The sequence below is a fragment of the Stegodyphus dumicola genome, chromosome 2 (assembly GCF_044657685.1).
Source record: "Stegodyphus dumicola isolate Sdum_Otavi_A_Nest chromosome 2, ASM4465768v1".
Taxonomy (NCBI): domain Eukaryota; kingdom Metazoa; phylum Arthropoda; class Arachnida; order Araneae; family Eresidae; genus Stegodyphus; species Stegodyphus dumicola.
The window spans coordinates 156,441,552-156,466,558 of record NC_140769.1 but is presented as its reverse complement, the minus strand read 5'-3'; positions in this window follow the sequence as shown (position 1 = coordinate 156,466,558).

Here is a 25,007-nt window from a genome sequence, read left to right as displayed (position 1 = left end):
GAAATGTATTATTTCAATGTAGAAAGAATTGGCACTTGCTTTGAAAAGAATAGAAGTTAACAATGTACTACTAATGTATGTTTTCAAATGTGTAAAATTAACGGCATGTTAATATGTTCTTATATACAATGTGAACTGTTATTTTAAATGTTAAGAAATACCGTGATATGGTAAAAGTGAAAGTAATGTTAAAATTGTTTTTATTCGTGTGACTGTAAAAAGACTAAATCATGGTGAATATGTGTTAAAGGTTGAATGATGTAGTTAGGCTCTGTGACGCTACACTTCAGAGTTAGCCACTTTCAGAATAGTACCTCAGGGTTTAGAGTTGAAATTAGGGTGTGTTACGAGGTCTTATTATGGTATGTTGAATTTTAACACGTTAGTGTTTTGATTGTAGGAGGAAGTGTTGAACACATAGACATAAACACATTCGTGTTTGGAGTTCTTTTACAACACATGTCAGAGAGCACGGGGAGAGATAATTAAAATAGTCATGAATGAAATTAGAATGTTAAGAGAAATATAATTATACATGTTACTTGCCATTTCATTGTGTAACATTTCATTAATCTAGTTTTCCTTCCAGATCTCTGAAAGGAACCAGATTTGAATAAAAGCTCCTGTTTAGATGCAGTACAGATGAAAAAATTGTGTATCCTGGGAGCTGCTATTGTAAAAACAAATTTCTTTCTTTTAAATTTCTAGTTTCTAGCGAAAAATGTTTGTAAAAGATTGGCCTCGCGTTAGATTCTAGAGCTAAAAGTTTTCAACAAGGTCGTTTTAGACCTCAGTTTCAAACTAATTAACTCTGGCGGGAAGTATGTAAGGATCTTAAGTTTTACTAACGTTTATTTTATTTTAAATCTTTACTATCACTTCTTATTTTCTACTTCCGGCCAGAATTATAAGCATTAAAGTATTTATGCAAAATTTGTCTGGCGAACGCCAAGTACTTAAGTTGTGGCTTTTTGCCAAGCGAGAGAGAGGAAGCAGTTAGTCGAAGCAGGCCGCTTACCTTAGAAGTTTACTCAGTTGCTGTTGCCTTCCAGGCCAGAGGTTTTAATCCTCTTGATAATTTTTAAACGTATTGTAGTGTTCACAGTTCTCTGTACTACATACGGCTTCCTGTTAATATAAGGCCAATCTTCCACGTTTATTATTTTAAAGTTAAATTAGAGTTTAGTTTTATTTTTTATACTTTTACGTTTTGACCCCAAGTAGCGGGTCTGTGTATTTCCGAAGTACGGAAGTTATTGTAAATAGAGAAAAATAAAGGGTTTTGTATACCCTTCTTGTGTATCCTGTCTACTTCCCACAGTTTTGAACATAGCTTTAGTAAGCTCTCTGTTCCGAGTCAGGTCCTTGCATGTTCCCGAAGAAGGTTAAGCGGAACATGTGAACCTGATAACCTTACTATATTTCCTGAACCTCTTTCTGTCAACAATAATTGAGAGAATGTATTTATTAAGTTTATGGTACATATGTACGCAAAGTTAGAAATTACTATGTATCAATTAAATAGATGCATAACATATCAAAAATATTTGCTTGATGCTTCACAGCAGCAGCATTCAAATATTAACAATGAGAAATGAGGTTTAAAATACTATAATAAATGAGCTAATAATTAACGTATTTCCCGAAAAGGCCAAATTTTATATTAATATTTGCTCCAGAAGATGCCTTAAGGCTTATTTTCATACCATAATGCATCAATAATGTATTGATTAGATGTGTAGTTTTTTTTACATGCAGACGAATTATCGAAATGCGTGTAATACGTACACTTTCATAACCAGAGAAGGGAATTTAGATTAACCGAGGCACCTTTCTGATATGAGTTCTCGTTTGAGATCCATAACTAATAAACATTGCAATTTCAGTCACAGCAATCATGTTATGGAAATGGCATTTAGAAAGGTCGATAATATCAACAAAAGAATTAAGTTCAAATACGCATTAAAAAAGTATCTGATAGCTTTCAGATTTTATAGTGCATCCAAAGTGGCGTTGTTTTAACGTTTTGAGTGTTACGTTTACTTATAAAATATCACGTTCTTCACACTAAAACCCCATAAAATTAATTCAACATCAATTTCACGAAATATCTGAAAACATCATATCTTTAGAATTTCCGATACACAGTCTCGTGCGCTGGAGATAAAAATGTTCTTTTTGGTACAATGTTGCTATTTCTCACTTTGAAATCGTTGAGTTTGTTAATCAAAAATTCGTTAAAGGTTTACAAAATATGAATTAGATAATAAAACAAATCCAAAATTAAAAATTCGGGCCTCCAGGTTCCCGTGTTCGGGTGGAGGATTACGTTATTCAAAATTGGATGGCTCTATGAACCGTTGTTTTTTACAATGCAGGAAACATACCTACATTCATGCATATTCTCCTTTATTTAATTTCTTTCAAAATAATACAGGGCGATAATATTTGGTGGCAACAAGTTGAAAAGTGATTCAGTGAATCAACGCAAATCCCTTTTCGAAATAATAGCTCTTTTGAGTTAACGTTCCTTTGGACTAATAACGTAAGCTATCTTCCGATCTGAAACTTTGAATTCTTTTGTGGAAGTCTAAATGCAGTGCCAATCGCAAGAACAAATGCTTGAACATCAGCCCTGCAAACAACCTAAAATTTCGCTTTTCTGTCAGCAATCCTATAACAGGTCTTATCTTACAACTCGAGAATAGTAACTGATGATCTGATCCATTTCCTTCATCCACTTGTTGATTGAGATTATATGTATATAGGCCGATCAGAGGCTGAGCAATAAAATCGCTGAGCACTGTTACTTCAAACTGGTTTCAAACTCCTGCGAACGGAGTGGCTGAAGTGAAGTTTTAGTGGACTCCCTCATATGCAAAGTGAATACCAGTCAAGCTCCTTTAAAAAGCCATCCACGAAAGAATTCCTACCCTTAGGCAGATAGCATTCTGCATTTTACCATAATCCAGATAACCATATGAATGAGATTACAATATTCTAATCGCCATTTTCGGACCATCCGAGGATCCACTTTCTTCTATCTGTAGAAAACTGTTACATTTTTGCCCTGGGAGTCCTCCATAATTCTTTTCTTATACAGATTATTATTAGATGAAATAACTCTCTCTTTCTTGTCCATTAAACTTATGACGTATTGAATTACGAAGATCCTAATTAGCCCCACTCACAACCACTCGTTTATCAAGTGCGCACGTGTGTCCTGTTTATACATCAGTTGGTCTTTCGACATTATCTTTTAAGTTACAGCTAAAGTTGAGAAATCTTAAGAACTGGTAAGCGAATAACCACTTTAGTTCAGCAGACAGTCCACTAAATCTTCTTGAGTAAATTTTCACAGGACTAGTCCCGATGATTTTACCGAACTATCATCCTCAGCTGCAAAAGCGCAAATGGAGCGCAGCTGCAAAAGCAGGATGATGGTTCGGTAAAACCATCGAAACTAGTTCTGGGAAAATATATCCCTGATTTTTGTTGTTTGACTTCTAAATTAACATTACCAATTATTGGACGAAACGGCTTTTGTTGGAGAGAGGATACAGAACGTTGAGAGTATTTTGAGTGAAGCAAAGTGAAGCAGAATCAGTCGAATTAAAATTTTGATTTCCAATCAAAACAGCACAAGGGAAAAGCCATCCAAATTTAAATATATATTTTTGTATGCATACAGTGCGAAAAACTGCTGCTTTAGATAATGTTCCCCAAAGAAATGAGTGCTAACAATAGTGTATAGTTCGTCAGTTGTCATTTCTGAAAGTATAATGAATTTCTATAGCATACTGCTCCTTGTAGTTTAAGAAAAAGAGAGTTCAAGTTATTTATAGCGTATTTTTATATATTTTTCGTAGATAGAGAACAGCAGTTCTTTTCGGATCTAACAATATCTAGAAGGTTCAAGTTTATAATTTACTACAGATTATACTTTCGGCGAAGATATTATTAACTGGGTTATTAGATAAGTAGCGAAAACTACATTTTGATGATATCACATACAAACACTCCATATGACAGTATGTTATTGATTCGTATGTTTGTGAATGACATCGAGATACTTCGGAGATAAGAGAGAAACTGGGCTGTGAATTTTTATGTTGTTATCAGCTTCGATACAAAGATAAAGATTTTAAGAGATCGTCATTATATTAGAAAGAACTTCAAAGCTTTAGTTTGGCTTTCGCTACTTATTCTCTGCCTGTTATTTTTGCTCACTTTAGAATTGCATAATTTGTGGCATTTATATTTAAGTTTTATTATCAAAATATCATTTATTTTAATTCTTCCCTTTGTACCTCTTTCCGCCACGAGGTTTGCTTATTCCAGAATTTATGCAGATTTGAGTAGCAAGCAGGTTTTACTATAAAGTTGAGAAGTATGAATATTCAGCGTAAGAGTTTTAACTTGCTATCCACTGCTGCTTGACGAACAATATAAACACTTTTGACGACTCCAGCTGGTTTTGACTGGGCTATTTGTAGACTGAAGCTAGATTAGATTTAAATAAGTTATACTAGGGTGATGATGGTGATCTTCATTGATGGGAGACTACGTTTGAATTATGGGTAGTTTGCGTATTATGTACCACATACAGAATTAAAACACATTTATTAGAAATTATGAGAAGCTCTATCGTAGAGACATTAGGTTAATTGAAAAAGCTGGAAAGATGAAAAATGAGCAACCGCCTTCGCCGGGGATCGAACCGCGGAACTCTGGAATACCGGCCCAGTGTGCAGACCACAACACTACGAATGCACGCTAGGAAGACGGGAGATATACCTTATATACTCCCCGTTTTAAAGGGCGACTGGGGTTTTTAGGGAACGCAATCGTCAAATTCTGAGTGTGGAGAACCCTCATCCGACACCCTTTTAGTTCATAGTACTGTAGAGACAACTGTAGAGACATTAAGTACTTTTTTGGAAGCAGGCAAGATAAAAAAATTAACATAGCCTTCGCCGGGAATCGAACCGCGGACCTCTGGAATACCGCCCCAGCATGCAGATCACTACACCACGAAGGCACGCCAAGAAGATGGGAGAAATACCTTACACTATTAACAATGCATAACAACTGACAATAATCGTCGAATACATAGGGAAAATAAGTATCTCCTCATCATGTGCGGATCTTGCGAGTGACAAGAGTCTCTCTAATCAAGAGTTAAGAGCGCTCTGATATGTTGCTCTGTCTGAAACAATCTGTAAACCGAATTAGTCGCGCCCCCTTTAATTTTTCGGTTGTACTTTACGTCCCCTGATTCGTTATAGTCGAAAGTGATATCAAAGAAGATATTGGGTGGTTCGTTAGAATGTCTTCGACTTTGAGAGGCCTTAATGACTGACACAGTGAAGATCGCTAAAAACCTCTCGATACTGATCGTGAAATTATGACTGTTGTAATGTCAAATGGAAGTGTTACTGAAGGAGTTATTGCTTGTGCAATGTCAGAGCATGTCGCCTCGTAACAAGCTCGGAGACTGCAACTTGTAAAGGACCCCACATACGAATTTCTTATCTTTGGATGGTCCGCCGCAATACCTTTGAGTTTCTGTCGCGAGGTATGCAAGCCTGTATCCTTTAGTCAAGTTAAATTAAATTGTTGAATTGATAAAAATTATGGAAACAGCTTGGGTTCAAGCCCAGTCCTGTTGGATGGTAAATGTACGTCTGTATCTTTTTAATTTCACTCCTCACAAGTTGTGAGGTAATTATTTAAAATAAATTAAAGCAATTTTTACATCTATGTCAGTTTGTTTAGAGTTAGCAATTCTTGTAATGACAATTTACTATGGCATTTAGGAAACACTTTATTTTTATTGAAATTTGAGCTGACTAAGTTACTTGTACCCATAACAGGCGTTACAAATTGACTAGATTAATGAAAACACGTGAAATTATGATGCTGATTGTTACTGTTCTAGTACTTGCTTGTATTTAAGACATTTCGACTGCTATGTCTGAAGACACTGTGTAAGTTTGGATTATTAGTGACCGATTTAGGCTGAAGATTGGCCACATATGTACAAACCACTTAAGCTAGGTTTAGCTTAATTAGAAAATTTCTGACACTAATTGGGAAGATATGTATTTTCTCCACACTAATATTTATTTCACTAGCTTACTGAAATTCTAGAAGTTTGTAATTTACTAGATTGGAAATTAACAGTTTTCTGATTTTTTAAAATCTTATGCTGTCTGTATGTCTTTATTTTAAGTTGAAATTTTGCTACTTCGTTATCTAATTTTAAATTTAAGTTGTTCAGAAGTTGCTGAAGATTAACAAGTAGAAAACCTGTCAAAATAGCTAAGAATATGGCGAAAACCAAACTTTGAAGAAGGAAGATGAAAAATGTAATGGAAAAAATATTCTTTATTTATAGAATATTATCAAAATATTATTACGGGCAACTGTTAAAGTTGTAAAAGCAATAATATTCAGAGTAATATTCATAAATTTGCAGGACCAGTTTCAAAGTATATATATACACTGGTGTGAAAAGCTTAAGCAACTTTTCTGACTTCGGATGTAATTTCGCAAACATTTAACTGACAGACATGAAATTTATATTACAGAAGCACAACGTAATACTTAAAAGATAAGGGAAGTATAGAATCAAAAATTAATACGACATATACAGTATGGAACAATTGGAAAAAAAGCTTTGTTGAGAGAATGGCGTTGTTATAAAAAAGTGTTGGCCGAAGAGGAAGAACAACAAACCAAAGAATCTTAGTTAAAGGCATATGACCTGCCCTAATTGCAGTGGTTACGTTGCACCGACTGTCGGTACTCAACAACAGATTTTTTAACAGTTCTGGGGTAAGAGCTCGCATCCTTCAAAACACACCTTTTTCAGAAAATTCTACATTTATATTTTCGAAACTAGTCTTCGAAATTTATGAATATAGCCCTGATTCTTCTTGGCTTATTACCTCCAATAGTCGTTATTCTGCATATTACTTTATATGTTATTTTTTATGCAAATAAATTTTACGTAGTGATAAGAATATTTCAAAATGGCAATAAAATTTCTGATATTAGCCAAGCAGAACAGGATTCTGGAATTAAGCTTAGAAAAGCTAATACGGCAACATAAGAATGTGAATATACGGAACGTAATTCAGAAAATAAGGCAATATTTTTCCAGTTCAAATAATCTTTTATTACACGAAATTTATCATTCAATCAGAAATAGCATAAACAGTCGCTAATATGTTTTAAATAGAATGAAAGAATTAATATTGTTATAAATCAAATAAACGGTCCAAGAAGCACTTTCGGAGTAGAATATTTCATAATGTTGATGACTGAAACACGTACTTAAAGCACAAGGAAGAGCGTGGCGGAATACTTTAAATCACGTGTTCTCTCCAACATAATTTGAAATTTCATAGCAGACTTCCAGCTGATCAAGTAATGTTGTGTTGTTAAAAATATTTCGTAAGTTTGCATATGTGTAAGTATACATGTGTCAAATGACAATAGTTTATCGTTTAAATATAAGATTCAGAAGCATGTTTAGATTAATACAGCCGACCTTCAACTGTTTTGCATCTTTGGGGAAAATCATGATAATTTATCATCTTTCTGCAAAACATACAACTATAGAAAACAGTGATAATGATTTTTGGCTTCTTGCGGCGCAGAATGTTTGGGCCTGCTTTATAATAGAAGGTGTGTATGTGTGTGTATTTAATTAGTACACTAGGGTTATCTTATAATAGAAGGAAATCCCATATGAAATAAATAATTAACGTTCATTCAAAAAATTGATACAAACCATTTAAAGGAGGCCTCGATTAAGACAATTTGGCTTCAGAGGCAGATAGCTTTTCCAAGGATACACCAAAGCCCATTTTTCTTCTTTATGTAATAGAAAAAACAGGATTATAGGGATTTATAACATTAATGATTTTCTAACCTTCTGAAACCTGATGCTGTAGGTCCTGGCTTTGTGGCCTTAAGAAATAATGAAACTCTGATTATCACCACTGAATCATCCAAGTACGGGAAGCTCAAAAAGTTTTTGCAAGTTGGAACAGGTATTTGCTTTTAGTAATTATATCTGAAAAGACAAAAAGCATAACCTTAGTTAGCGAAGATGTTGAATGAAATTCCACCATAGTTACGAATGTTGCAAATATGTCTGGAAAACATATTTTATCCTAAAGAATTAATTGCCTTCCAGGTCGGATCGCCTGTGAAACTGACACAGTTTTATTTCATTATAAATGAAACTAAGGTTACTTTTTTAGCTAATTTTTAATGTTATATTTATTTTTTTCTTTGCGTTTAAATAATATTTGCTTTCCGATTTAATAATTATTTGATTCACTATGGTTATATATAGATATTTATCTGTAATACTTTCGTTCAACTTAGTTTACTGCTGGATAAAACAACTGAGACACATATTCTGATTCTCACATCATTATGAGCGCAATATGGACCCTACAATCTGTGGAAGTTTAAGATAACTTAAGACAATGAATGATACAGAAGACTGAACTAGTATGCTGCAGTTGGAAGCAAGCGAAAAAGTGAAACGCATTCAGAAGAAAGCCTGGAAGTGTGTCAAAAAGGTTTCGGTTCGGAAAAAATTTTTAATTTCAGTTAAAATATTATTCACTGATTGGCTCAAATCTATATGCATTCTTATCTAAGATCGTATGACACAGATTAATTTGAAATGCCGCAGTTGAGATTGCTATATGGTATAAATACTATTTACTAGTTTTAGGACTGAAAGGGAAAATACCCTAATTAAAATGAAGGGTGACCGCCGAAAACATCGCAGAGAAAGCAACGCAAGGCGAAAACGTCGGTGTACAAATCATCGTGGGAGAAAATAAAGGAGAAAACATCGCAGCTCTAAAAAATCGTTGTACAAAACATCGTCAATGAAAATAAAGCGGTTAAAAAACTTCTCAGTTAAAAAAATATCATTGGCGAAAATATCGCGGTAAAAGATAAAGTACCTACAAATCATCGCATGTCGATAACATCGATTGCAAACATGCATTTTTTAGGTTTTTAAAGTTGTAAATGCATATTCGCATAATTATTCATGAGCTTAAAAAAGTTTGAGGAATATTTTTACTTTATATTTCTCTCTCTCTTTTTTTTTTTTTTTTTTTTTTTTTTTTTTTTTTTTTGTGAATATGAAGTTTTACTAGTAATTTTTCACGCAAGATATAGTCTAAAAAGATTAGAAAAAGGAAGATGAATAACTGCATGTGGTAACCTCTATTACAAATTCTTAATTAACTATCAAAATATAAATTCTGTCAAATGCTATAAGTAACATTAGTTTGCTACTCATATTCAGTTTTTTGATGCTTAAGTTTCCTTTTTAATTTTTTAACAAAAATTAATTAATTCAAAACTTTAAAAACAAAAATATTTCTCATTCCTTCTTGCACTTACAAATCATTATGCAAATATGCATTTACAACTTTTAAACCTTGAAAACACACGTCTGCTATGTTATCGTCGTCTGATGATTTGTAGGTACTTTATTTTTTTAACACAATATTTTCAACGATGACGTTTCTAAACCGCGAAGTTTTTGAATAGCTTTATTTTCGATGTCAATATTCTGTACTATGAAGTTTAAGAACTGCGATGTTTTCTCTTTGCTTTGTCTTCTCTCACGATGTTTTACACAGCGACGTTTTCGCGTAGCGTTGCTTTCTCTGCGACGTTATCATCCGCGATGTTTTCACTGCGAGATAGTGTGTCTCGAGTTAGTCAGTCCGTGCGGAGTCGATCGAGATCACAGCCGGGCAGCGAGTGCCGTGTGGGCCGTCGAGTGCATCGAAAGAGTCTCTTCGTGTATCGCGGTTAGTGCATCGTCAAGAGAGTGTGTTGAGCTCCGGGAACGACTGAACCGAATAGGGAACGACTGAACCGAAGAGTAGGGAGTTGTGCTCTGTGTGTCGTCGAGTGCATAGCGATTTGTAGCGTGGAGAGTCTCGAGAGTACGAGGAGTTCCAAGAACGACCGAGCAGAGTCGGAAGCTGTACTCTGGTGCTTTGCAGTGAAGCTGTCTCCACCGTTATAGCCTGATAACCTGAAGGCTGTGTCGCTGATTGTTCCAGCGTGTTTATTGCAGTTAAACGTGTTATTGGAGCTGTCCTGATTAGTTTCGATATTCCATCAAGTGCTGTCGTCGTTATTCACTCCAAATCCACAGGAACTCCGTACGAACGTGAAGGAAGAAAATAATGTAACAACTGGTGTCAGAAAATAACGTAACAATATATATATATATATATATAATTAATCATTAGAAAATGTTTTAATACTTTTTCTAAGGAATAGAACATTTACCATGATTCCATCGAAGTTTTTTACTTTGTGATGTCATATTCGGTATGAGTGTTCTTTTATTGAGGTATGTCACCCACACTAAGGATTCCTCTGAAGCACCAGTCCGGCCCATCTACGATCAATATAAATCTTTTTAAAAATATAAAAAACAACAAGATGAAAATAAAATTAAAGTTATTTACCCCGAGACAAGTTATTTCAGTCAAGTGCAAGATCGTCCAAACAGATTTACATAAAACATCCAAACAACTAATGACAGATAAGCTCTGATAACAGCACTGAATTGAACAGCTATAGTCTGGAACTAAACAAAACCGATACAATAGATATTCTATCATCTCATCTGACCTTGAAACGGCCTCTAATGCTGGCCTTGGAGATGATATTTTACGATCTTGATGTGGAACTTGCGTCATTCGATAAAGATACGGTTTCTTGCAAAGTTTAATATTTTAAAAACGATTAGAACAAATAAGGCAACGTGTAGATTTCTCAGCCAAGCAGACAAGATTTCTCAGCCTGAAGATAAATACATTCTTCACTGTGCCACAGAAGCCCTTTCGTAATTATGAGACTATCATAACCAATGTTAGGTTACCTTTACAGATGTTATATTTTTTACGGATCTTTATATATTCGAAATCCATAACATTTCCTGACTTTAAAATTTAAAGAATTAGAGCTTGTAATATATGCATTAATAAGTTCGGTGTACTTCAAAGCGTTATCCAAAGAGACGCTTAGAACAATAGTCTCAAACTACCAGCCGGCAAGCTGCCTACGGCACGCAGATGCATTTTCTGAAAATTAATTTGCGTTATTATGACGAGAATTTGAAGAAAATATTTACGATTTTAATGATTTGGAATTAATTTACGTTATTTTCATTACCAAAAGAGAAAACGAGTAACGCTCCAGAAAAATTCTACAAATGGAACTAATTGATTTAATCTGTTATATAAATCTTATTTAAAATTTGGAGATACAGATGTGATTAGCTTTTATTCCTGCTTGCCGGAAAATAAAACCTCAGTTACAAATTTTCGCAGTAAGAACAATCACATTGTTTGGGAATGCATTTATATGTGAACAGTTCAAAATAATGTCAAAGTTCAAGTTCATATAAGTTCAAAATTAATAAATCTAAGAAAAGTATCAGATTGACCATCTACAAATAAATAAAGGTAGTTTATATAATTTTTTTCTAAGATTATGCATTTTATTAAAATCAGAAAGCTCTTATGACGTTGCTCTTATGCTCCGATTAAGGTTTTTATGCATTTAGTTAATCTGCATGGAATACTTGTAGAATTATCAACAATTTAAAAGCTGTTTAGTGCCACTAAGCCTGACGAAACTGTCATTTGTATACATTTTAAAAATCTTAGTATAATAGTGAATTTAAGTCAGTTTCTGCAACTTCAGTGTCTTTTTACCGAGTGGGAACAAAACTAAACTTTCAGTTTTGTGCACCGAATAATCTGCCTTCTTTACCACTGGCTGAATTGCTTGTTTTTGCGTAGAAAATCTAATTTAAATTATAGAAATTGCTTTTTTAATTGTATTTGGTGTTTTATCTTTTACTGGTTTTTACAGTTTCTAATGAAGATGTTTTGAAATATTTGTATTTTTGGCTTGCCCCTAAGTGAGAACTAAATTTGTTGAATGAGAAATATATGTGTAAGGAAATTGGAGGAGATAAGTTTAAATGAAGTGCAGCAGAATTATGTATAATTTAATAGGACGTGCAAGGAACTCATGGGGTGTCTACATCAGATTTTTCATATTGAAATACTAAATGTAATTAAGTTTAGTTCATTTATTTATCCAATTTTATGTATATGCTTAATAACAAGTTATACGTAAATGATAACGTAAGTGTTATGATAGGTATATGTCATGGCATGTATTAAGTATATGTGTCTGGCTAATTGTACTTACGCTGTGGAACATAAAACCAGTGCTCAACTAGACAGCAACGGGTACCGGAAGACACCCGATTTGTCATAAAAAACCGTCCGGGTGTCTAGCTCCGCATTCACCTGTTCACTTGTTTATTAAATGGGAGGAAAATGACAGTTTATTCGATCAATATTTAATATTTCAAAGATTAATTGCATATCGTAATTTGAAAATGTTTTTCTGCGGGTGTATTATGAGGTTTTATATCCACCAATTCTGCACGAAACTGCTAATTTTTAAATACCTTTTCGCCTACCAAATTGCGAATTTCCTTCCATCAAAAAATCCGACCTCCAGTTATTTAGTTTATTTGTGACGTATTTTTATCAGGCGTTTCAAAATAGGGTGTGTTTTTACTTTCATCATCCGTCTGATCAATCATTTTCAACAAAAACTAATTCCGGAAACATCCTGGTGTCTTCTTTGCGCCCCGCATTCTAATTCCAGCTCATCAAGGACGAAGTCAAAGAAGAACAAACGAAACCTTGCTGTGAAGGAAGGATTTTCAGGCTGTATCAGAGGCTACAACTTCAAGGACCGACCAAATGCGACTGAACTCAATCAGGTTTTGTATTCATTTTACGAGAAATATTGATTGATTTATTCAAGTGATATTCTGACCTCACCCTCCCCGAAAAAAAAAATATTCTAAAATTTCTAAACTCCTTCCTAATCATACAATATTCCATATACCCTTCCAATATTCCCAATATAACTATATAATTTGATCAAACAAGTGTAATTTTGCATCTTTCGTGTTACGTTATATTACGTTACCTGTCAGGGATTATGACCCTTTAAAAGAGTTGCTGAAATTTCACAGTACGCGAAACTTTTAGTTTTTTATTCACGCAGCCATGCATATTGCTAGTGCTAAGAAGGTTTTGCCATTCTAAGGGTTAAAGCTAAAGTTCTTTTAGGTATCATAAATTGTAAGCAAACTTTAGATAGACTAATCGCGAATATCTAAAATAACAGCGAAGTCTAAAATAACAGCTAAAACGCGAGAAGAGTGTAAATGACTCTTTTATTTAAAATTAATAAGAATAGAAGGCACACTTGGTGCTTACAACTCAGGCAGAACTTATGCCGAAATATTATAAATGAAAAACCAATTTTAAATTTAAATCCAAGTAAGATAGCAGCCGAAGACTACACAAATAATTTTAAAGCGAAGTTGGCTCACAAACCTCATGAGCATAGATATTCAGATATCGGCAATTATAATGCTAGGCCAAAAACTAAAAATATTATCTGAGCTAGCAGCAACGTGGCCTCAAGAGGCAGAACACATTCTGTCTCACAATCTTTTTATTGAAATCAGTTAAATACAGCCTGCGACAACATTTTCCATTTTTGTGCGAATAAATACTTCGCATAAAGAATTCTGCAGCGCGTTATGCGTTTGGCGATATGTATTGGAGAAAGAAGATGTCCATTACGTTTTTTCGCCTTTTTAAGATTCAAATCAGCATTATCACTTTGTTTACAGTTGACATTGAGCATTTTAATGATTTTGTATCTGTCCTTCGACTTCGGCGATTCTTTTTTAACATTAAAGCGCAAGGATCCTAAGTTTTACTAACGTTTATTTTATTTTAAAACTGTACTATCACTTCTTATTGTCTACTTCCGGCCAGAATTAAATGCTTTAACTTATTTATGCAAATTGTCTTGCTAACGCCAAGTACTTAAGTTGTGGCTTTTTGCCAAGCGAGAGAGAGAAGGAGTTTTAGGAAGCAAGCCGTTTGCCACTGTAGTTTTACGAGTTTTCACTCGGTTGCTGGTTTCCTTTAAGGCCAGAGGTTTAGCCCTCTTGATATTTGCACACGTATTGTAGTTTAAGCAGCTCGGCGTACTACATACGTACCTTTTTAAATAAAGGCCAGTCTTAGTGCTAGGCATTTGTATACTAATTCAAAGCTAGCTTTTAGTTAGAGTTTTAGTTAGTAGTTTTTATATTCTTACGTTCAGACCACAAGTGGTTGGTCTCTGTGTTTCGGAAGATCCTGTAGTTCGGAAGATCCTGTAAAAGATCGAAAATAAAGGGTTTCGTATACCCTTCCTGCTTGTGTTGTTTACTTGCCACCTTCCTGAACATAGCTTGAGTAAGCTCCCTGTTCCGATTCAGGATCATTCATGTTTCCAAAGCAAATCAAGAGAAACACAAGTCCTGACAAAATATCTTACCTAACATTCGAAACATCCGTGTTTTCTTTATATATGTATTTGGAACAAATTTTTCACTTGGAAGTCAAACCTTCATGTTTTTAGTCCAAAGGGGCTTTGTTGCTGAAGGACTATTGTTTTCGTTTTGCGATTTTGCGTTGAATCACTATAAATGTCCGTTTCACTTTTCAAACTGTTGCTACCAAATGTTAGAGTCCTGCATTATATTTGAAGAAATTAAATAATGAAAAATCTGCATAAATGCATGTATATTTCTCGCGTTGTGATAAAACAACGGTCCATAAAGCCATCGAATTTTGAATGACGTAATCCTCCTACGAATATGGACATATGGAAGACCAAATTTGAAATTTGGAATTTGTTTTATGATCGATTTCCTATTTTGTAAGACTTTAGCGAATTTTTGATTAAAAAACTCAAGGATTTCAAAGCGAGCAATGGCAACGGGGGCAAATTTTTTTTTTTTTTTTTTTTTTTACTTTTTTGGTTACAATATTTTAACGTAACTCTAGATATCGGAAAATTATGGCTTTCTCAGCGTTTTTTAATATCTAGGTGCGAATAATTTTCTTCGGAAAAAGCACAAACATAACCTTTCATCCATACCTTTTCTAAAAGCACCATTTCGAGTGGAACCAAAACTGTCAAGCTGCAGACGATAATTTGTACTTTCAAAAATACAGCTGCAATTAAAAAAAAAAAAAAATCCTAGCAGACGATTTTTTATAGCAAAGCAAAATCGTCTACAAATGTGCGAACAGCCTTTGTAAATACACCGTATTACATTGATATACACCGTATACGATATACACTGTATATCATTGTCAATCTAAAATTAAAAACACGACGACTAATACTTACCTTCGAGTCATTACTTCATCATTTTGCGAAGAGGAGGTAGGCTTGTTTTCAGTGGCACGTAACTCACGTTCATTTCATTACACCGCCCTGTTTTTGGTACGTCATTATTCCAAGCACGTGTTAATGCAGACACGCATACGGGGCTTTGTGATGTTGGTAATTTAGTCCCTGGCGTGGGACAACTGCCTGATGAATGAAAAAAGACGAATGGAATACTAAGTGTATTTGCAGGAATTGTGTAACAAACATATATGGGATCTAAATTCATTGATGGTGTTAGGGAATGAAATCATTGGACTTTAGCTAAATAAAATATAGATCATCGAATAACAATAATTTATATTTTCGAAGTGTCCTAAATCATACATGCACAATAAGGTATTAACATGAAAATACAGTGAAACCTCTCATCATATCTACACTCGTAGACGACCATCTTTAGAAGCGACCAATATATCCGAGGCTAGAAGCTTCATACTGAATATCACCAGTAGTTACATTTTCTAAGGCGATAACATACAAAATAAGATCAAAATCAACCAGAACGGTGAGTAATCTATTATCTTAGGTTCATCTTATTTTATTCTAGTATCAAATTTAGGACAAATTTTGTAAGATAAAAAAATTATTTTGAAATTTTACATAAGTCTAATCTCGAAATTCCATTCGAAAAAGAATATTTGCGAAAGAAGACTTTTATAAAGCTTCTTTCATAAGCACCATTTATAATTCCTATTATAGCTTTTTTAATAAAATTATATTTTATGAATAAAACTTCTGTAAAAACATATAGAATGAAAAATGTTATCCAGTATTTAAAGCATTATTAAATTTTAATATAAAGTCATTTCTTAAATAAGCGTAAAGAAAACGCGAGTATAATTGTAAATGTACGGGAAAATAATACGAAAAATCCCACAATACGATTTATCCATATGATATATATATATATATATATAATTTATTTCCTAAACAATATTGATTAATTGATTATATTATCTCCTAAGTTTAATTAAAGTAGAATTATTTTAAAAGAGTGAATCCATACTAGTAAGTTATATTTTGAAAGATGATTTGATATAACTTACTAGTAAGGATTCACTCTTTTAAAATAATTCTACTTTAATTAAACTTAGGAGATAATATAATCAATCAATCAATATTGTTTAGGAAATAAATTATTATTAAATTACTTTGCAGCAATTGCGCAAGTAGTAGTAACTTGTTTTCGCACTAAATGAATTTAAGATCATACAACATATATATATATATATATATATCATATACGACTGGTCAGAAGCAAGGCGTATCTGTATCATGTGCTTTTCAACTTTATTTGCAAGTACATCTACTTTTTAATCTCAAAGGTCAACAGCTAACAAATTCAATATTTTAAGTTCCATTTCGTCTAAATTTAATTAAATACCTACAATACTAATTTTTCAACCTTCCAGTTGTTAATTGCTTTGAGTATCAGCTGCGATTAGGACTAATATTTCAAAATGAGATTAAAAGTTAACCGTACCTACTGATGTTACCCATTATTCAGTTTCATTTTCGGTAATAACTGCACTGTCATTGTAGCATTGAAGAAACTGGATCAGTTTCAAAACAAAGCCTTTCTGAGAATCACAGATGTTCCGTATTTCATACGGTAGTCTTTTATCCGTCAGACCTTGCATACTAATTATCTCAATAATTTATTCTTACCATGGCACACTGTTTCTTCAAACGTATGAAGAATTCAAATACCGAAAACTTTGTTTAATGTCGAATTATGCTCATATTATTCACTTTATACACCCTAGGACAAATTTTGTTTTGAAATAGTGCTTGATAATTGAATGAATATATATGGGCTTCTTTTATGGTATAATCCTCTTGCGTAAGCGAGTGCGAAATTATGCAATTTCTTTGGCAACACTTTTAAATTTTCGCACGTTCAAACCCTTGAGGGATGGTAAACAAGTTCCAATACAAATAAGTTTTTCTCTCGTTAGCTTAAAATAAAAGTTATTACGGATATTTATGAATATCTTTCTTTAAGATTAGCATATTAAAGACACATTTCTAGATAAATTGAAATCTAAAAGATTAGTATAATTTTATTTTGTAATAATTTAATTTTTTAATTAGTTAAAATTTAATATATATGTAGAGACTTTTATTTATTTATTTATTTATTTATTTTTTAAGCAGAAGTGATAAAAAATGAGCAACGAATCACGAATCTCTGGAATACGCTCCCAGCAGGCAGACCACTACACCACGAAGAGACGCTAAGAAGGCGGGAGAAATACCTTATTCATAAATAGGATTCAAATTTCATTTCCGTAGTTTAATGTATTTTTCTAAATCCAACCTTTTATTTTATTCATCTGGGCATTTAGCAATTCTGTTTTTCTGCTTCATATTCACGCCTAGTCCTCTTCATACAACTTTAACAGCTCAACATATGTTGATGAAATTTTGTGGCCTTTTTGCGTATCGTTTCGTGTCATACCATCCCGGGGCCATTTTCCAACAGGAATAACAATTTTTCAACTAATGCTAGTCCCCATACAGCTCACAAACTTGTCTCCGAGCTGACTTCAAACAGCTGATCTTGTCCAGCAAGGTCACAAAACCTTTCACAAGTTTACACAAGTTTAGGATATGATAGGTCGCCAAATTCGGGCAGCTCAAAATGTCCCAGATATGAAGCAGTTGAGGAATGCTTGGAGAAAGTATCGCAGAATGAGGTTAGGAATCTCTATCACTCTTACCTCAGTGTTTGGAAGCATGCATCCCCACCAGTTTGCTGATTTCACTAGTTGCTCATTTGAATATCCAATGTGTAATTGCTAGCCACTGATGGGCCCAATGGCCTTAAATTATTAATAATTTTATTACTTGTGTATGAACTTTAAGTTCTTCATAGTGCTTTTTTTTTAGCCCAAAGGAGCGTTAACTCAGAAGGGCAATTAGTCTCGAAGCGGGATTTTGCGTTGAATCACTATAAACGACTGAATCACTTTTCAGATTGTTGCCACTAAATATTACCTTCTGAGTTATATTTAAAGAAAAACAATAAAGAATTCTACATAAAATTCTATATTTCCCATTGTGAAAAAACGGCGGTACGTAGAGCCCTCAAATTTTGAATAATGTATACCTCCACCCGAACATAGGCATCTGGAACCCCGAATTTTGGATTTCCAATTTGTTTTATTACCTACTTCATATTTTGCAATACTTTAACAAAATTTCTGATTAACAAACTCAACGATTTCAAAGCGAGCAGTGGCAACACTGCACGAAAAAAATTTTTTTTTATCTCCAGCGAGCGGGACTGCCTACCGGAAATTCTAAAGATATGCTGTTTTTAAATATTTTTTGGTATTGCGGTTGTATTGGATTTTATGCTTTAAGTGAGAAGAACATGATATTTAATAAATAAATGTAACATTCAAAACGTTAAAAAGCGCCTCTTCGGGAGTCGTAAAAAAAAAAAAAAAAAAAAAAAAAAAAAAAGCAGCTTTTTTGATTTGGGGGGGGGGGCAAAAGAGGGTGTTTTAAAGAAAAAAAGAATGTGACTTTGGTTTAAATTAGAAAAAATTATCCTATTGCTCAAATGTGTCTGCGCATTTTAAAGTAAATATAGATAAAAAGTACATTTTATGTAGAATAAGCCGATTATTTTTTGTGTGTTCATCAAGTCGAGAAATCAAAAATAAGCAAACGATTGACATATTTTCAACAAAAAATTCACGTACTGTCATTTTTACTTTCCTCCCTTAAATTGAGGACTTCATAAAAAAAAGAAAGAAATACATAAAATAAATTACATAAGTGATAAGTGACGGTAGACGTGGGCACTGTCCCTTTGCCGTAAAGATTAATCAGTTCAGCACCACGTCCACCCTTATCTAAAGTTGGCTAGAGATTGCATATAGGTACATATAGAACATAATAATTATTCCTGTAATTACGCAAATGAACTTGGGAGAGCTTTCATGCAGGGCTAGTACATATGCACTACATGTGTGCAGAAGGCGGTTGCAACTAAATTACTTCAGTGCACGTATAAATAGTGCTGTGCATATACATATTTACATAATTATGACATTGCATGTCTTATATAGACACTATGCGATACGGCATTGACATTATATATGAGGTATGAGATAATACTGGTATTACATTACCATTATTGACATTACATTTACGAATTACATTATGCAGATTCAACTCTGTAAATACATTGTCAGGAGCAACTTTGCATATAGAACACATTTATAACACTATATTTGCTCTTGCTTTTATGTGATTGAGCTTCAGGATGGCGTACAGGCAGACCTGATATATAGACATTATAGGTGCTCAAGGCAGAGGTCCTGCTGTACCTGTGAGATTTTTGTACAGGCACATAGATACTTATTTATGAAAGTGTTTGCATATAATGCGGTACTGTAAGTATTTTCTATATTATGTTACGTAATTCAATACAACATTGCATATGACTTTACATTACTATTCAGAAATGACGTTACACTTGCGTTACGTGGTATTACATTTACAGTTTGTGCAGCGTTCGGATTCAGCAGTGTTTTTATTATGTCCAACGTGACATTAGATTTTGATACATATTGAGCAATATAATTGCTCTGGCAGTTATGCAAATGAGGTTAGGATGTCTGACATGGCGGGGCATGTGAGTATACATTTCTACTGTTCATGGGAGCATCTTGCTATGTCACTGCGGTATGCGCAGACTGTACTGTACATATGCTTTTGCATACATATTCTAAGATATTGTCCTTTGACTGTTCAGTACATCCGATGCGACATTTACATTTAAATACACGTATTTAAAGCAGTTAGGTTGTGCAGCCACTTATGGGGATGGGCATTGAGTAACATTACACTTGCAATTCAGGTCGAGGCAGAGCCTGAAGTCAGCTGGGTACTTTCTTTGTCTGACACGTCAGCCATATTAATATTCACTGTTAAATTAGTGGAGATGTTCGCGCATACTTGCTGATGTGCATGAACTATTTTATATAATGGTTTTTAAGTTATTTACATTGCTTGAATTTTGATTAGTACTGCTGAGATGTTGCGGTACGCTTCGGATAAACAGTACATGTACACATACGCGGTATACTTAGCCTTGCGTATACGTGGTATATGTGGCCTTGCACTAATTATTCGACTGCGCAAAGGTCAGTTCCGTGTCTGGCAAGTAAATTCATAATTTTAATGATCTGTCGACAAAGGTGCTTTTGCTTAATCATGAATTTACAGAAGGCCTGCGTATTGACAGTTGGAATACGTATGTGCAGTTCGCTGGTAAGTGGGCAGGTTGTGACATAATGCTCCGGAGTACCCAGGTGGCCACAACTGCACTGATCTGTGTCAGTCACGCCATGCCTGGCAAAGTACTCCGGGAAAGGCCCATGGCCCGTGATATAGCGCACCAAGTGCGTATTAGAACATAGCCGGGCAGGGTTTACGTACATTAGATGGTAGTGTGTACGCCTGCCTGTTTGTGCAGTGTCCCATTCTTCCTGCCACTTAGGGAGAGCCTGCAGATGGAGATGTCGTTTCAAAGAAGAGTGTGGCCATGGAATTTCCAATTCCTCTGCTTCTATGTTGAGGGCTGCGTCTTTCGCGAGGAGGTCGGCTGCCTCGTTACAGGTGTTTCCTGCGTGGGCTTTCGTCCATGCCAGGCGAACATGCAGATGCTCTGTCTACCTTAGATGGTATTGAATTTCTTTGATAATTGTGGACGTGTGTGCCGGATTTTGGATGGCTTATAGGGCTGACATGCTGTCGGAAACTATTGCTGCATTCCTGATGTTATGGTAAGCAATATGTTGTACTGCCTTTTGAATTGCCAGTGCCTTCCCTTGAAAGACGCTGTTGTTTTTGTTTAGATGGCCCTTCCATTGCGCGACCTGTTCTTGGCCTTGAAACATTATGTACGCACATCCGACGTTGTCATCCATTTTTGACCCATCAGTAAAGATACGGGTATTGTACCTGTTCATATCGTCAGGTCGCCCTTTGAGGTTGATTCGTACTCCTACGCTCTGCTGTGCTGGGTGAAACTCAAGTGGATTGGCTGGAATTTCATAATCTCTGGGCCAGTAAGTTTCTTCATATAAAGTGGCTGGTTGCCGAAGTTGCTTAACTTGTTGCAGGACTGCCTCCCTTTCGGCGCTGATGTGAAGTGGAACGAGACCTGCTAAAATGTTCAGTGCGCTAGTAGCTGTCGTGCGGTAGGCCCTCGTGATGTTTAACATAAATTGCCTTTGTATACTTGAAAGATGCCGCACTTTACGGCTTTGCATCGGCTGGGCCCATACAGCCGCCGCATACGTTACAATCTTTTCTGCAACTGTCTGATAGATGATCTTATGAATATGCGGATTGAGGCCCCAACTGTGACCCTGCATTAACCGCATGTTCTTAGCAATGGTCGCGGTACGTTTTTTGAGATCAATTACATGTGTGATCCAGTTCAATTTATTATCAAACAGTAGACCCAGATATTTTAATTGCTTAACTATTTTTATCCGCTGGCCATTGATGGTAATGCGAGGCTGTCTGACCAGCGTTCCTCCTTTTTTGGGGAAAAGCAGAATTTGTGACTTGCTTTCCGCTATTATTAATTTTATCTTCTGGCATCTTTCGCTGAACAGGGAGCAGGTCTGATTGCTGTTCGCTTGTAGTTCCTCTCTCGTTCGACCTTTTACTATAAAGGCCACGTCGTCCGCGTAAGCTATAACCCTTGTATGCTCCGGCCACTGTGCAGAAAGAATACTGTTGAAAGTTAAGTTCCAGAGTTGGGGGCCCGCGTATGAGCCTTGTGGGCATCCGCGGGATTGCCTCCTCTGGAGTATACCTCCGTTGTGGACGACTATGACGCTTCGGTCTGACAGGTAGTGCTGGATTGTTCTGTACATGTTCGATGAGCATTTGGCTTCTGCCAGCGCATTGAGTATGGCTGGCCACCACAGCGTGTCGAAGGCGGTTTTTAGATCGAGGCTGATAAACGCCGTGTGGTGACCGTTCCCTTGATTTTTATAAATTTCGTTTTTGATTTCTGCCAGTGCGTGAACCGTTGATGTACCGGTTCTGAAGTCATACTGATTAGGGCTTAAGTAATTAGTGAGGTGCAAGTGATGCCTCAACCGATTCATAATGATCTTTTCGTACACCTTCCCCAACGCAGACAAGAGGGAGATGGGTCTGTACGAGTCTGGATTGGAGGGGTCTCTATTTTTCTTTAGAAAGAACACTGCTTGCCCTACTTTGAAACACCGCGGGAATGTACCCGTGTTATAAAGCCTGCTCAGGAGTGAAGTGAAGAATTCAGTGTTTGCACTTAAGACGGCCTTGACGATGTTATAATTTACTCCGTCCGGCCCCGCAGCGTCCCCCCGGCAGGCAGCGTAGTATTTGTATCAATTCCTGTGCTGTGATATCTTTGTCATCTGGGATGGAAGTATCTGTTGCCGTAGTCCTTTGTTGTTGTTCCTGTCATATCATCATGCGGGAACACTGCATCTAGTATCGCATTCAGTGTGCTGACCGTGGGGCTTTCATCTTCTGTCATTGCATAGAGGAGATGAAACTTAGTAGGTGCATACATCTTCCCGGTCGCCAGCTTGTGATGTATGCCAAAGGGAGCTGTGTTCTCTGTGCAGAAAGCCCTCCAGGAGGTGAGTTTTGCCTGTAGGACCATCCTTTTATAATGGGCTCTTTCTCGCTGGAAAGCTATCAAGAGAGTTGAGTCAGCGGTGTCGTTCCTTTGGCGATCTCGCTTAAGCCGGCGTCGCAGTGCACGGCCCTTTTTGTTGCTATACTTTAAGGTCGCTTGTCCACCAGCTCAGACTTTGCGGCTTTTTGGTGGTTCTGACCGGCAGAATTGCTTCGCAGGCTTCTTGTATAACCGTGACGACTTTTTCAGTAAGTTCTTCGAGCTCTGCTTGTGTTGCTGCTAGCTCTATCCTGGGGCGCAACTCGCCTAGATAGTGTTGACAGCGCTGGACGAATCGCTTCAGCTTGTTGGCAGGCAGATTATACCTTCTTATAATAGAAGTAGTTGTCCGGTGCGCAATTTTGAATGTCACATAATTGTGATCGGACAGACTTATTCCCTCTATTACTTCCCAGTCCTGTAACATGGGGGCAATACTAGGGGTGGATATTGTTAAGTCTGGCCAGCCTTTTGCGTGTACCCTATCAAATGTGGGTGGAGCATCTGGGGAATTATGGAGAACCAGGTTATGAGCCGAGAAGAACTCTTCCAGGTGTCTGCCCTTGGGCTCTGTATCCGCATAGCCCCAGCACACATTGTGGGCATTAAAGTCTCCTGTAAAGATGATATTGACCTTGCCATAGTCTCTGAGGAGGGATGCCATGAAAGTCGTTGTTGGTTCTATCGCAGCTGTGGGTGCGGAGTAGATTGTAACGAGGACTAAATGCACTTCTTGCGTCTCCAGGAGCACTGCGATGTGATCTCTCTCTTGGCTGATGACACTGAGCGACTACGCCGGTTTGCAGTTGATGATGGCAGTACGTGGAGGGAATTCCGTATTCTCTTTCTGAAATAAACCCCACTTGAGGGGGAACCCTACCACTTTTCCTTGTTTAGTGTACGGTTCCTGGATAAATATGACGTATATTTTGTTCTCGATAGCGTATGCTGTTGCATGGGCGCTTGCTGCGTGTGCCCGTTGCAAATTTATCTGCATACAACTGATTGGTGTGTACTCTTGTAGTCTGACTTCATTCATTATGCTTTTAGGCATCTGTGGTCTTATATTGCTGCTTGCTGGCTCCTCATGAGGTGCGGTGGTGCCCATGCTAATATTGGACTGAATTCCGGTATCTCTGCACTGCCAGTTTAAATTCTGGACAGTCTCTGTGGTAAGCAGGGTGCTTATGATCCCGTCTGGCACCGATGCGATGGATTGCATCACCACAGTTGATACAAGAGGGAAATTCTGCTCGGCATTCTCGAGTACCGTGTTCTTCACCACAGTAGGCGCAGTACTGCCTTTGGCTTTTGCAGCTGGCCTGTGTGTAGCCCAATCTCTGACACCTGTAGCATCTGGTGATGCCGTGATATTCGGTAATGGTGTGGGCGGCCCATCCCAAGTAGAGTCTTCGTGCCTTGATTGCTGCTGCGAATCCTGCTTGTTGGCATTCAAATACCTATTTGACTCTATCGCCTCGTCGTTCCTTGAGGCGATAGAGTGCCTTGAAGTGGTTGGCTGGAGCATTGGTGACGGCACTGATTTCACTAATGATGTCCTCTGGCTGCATGTTGGCGGGGACGTTGTGCACGACGCATCTTGGTAGTCGTTTTTCAGGTCTCTTAACCTCGGCCGGGATGGCGGCTTTTTGTAGTTCTTTTTCCAGTGTGCCGACATCTTCGTCTGTGTCGCAGAATACTTGATATTCACCCTTACGTGTGGATACAATCTTGTTGATGTGCACAGGTAGCTTTGAGATAGGAACCTTATCATTAAGTTGCTCCTTGAGTGTTGACGAAGTTGTATCCCCTGCTGGTTGGATTAGGAGACTTGGCTTTGGAGCCCTTCGGGTGGCTTCCGCGTACGTATGATTCTGTGGAATCCTCTGGCTCG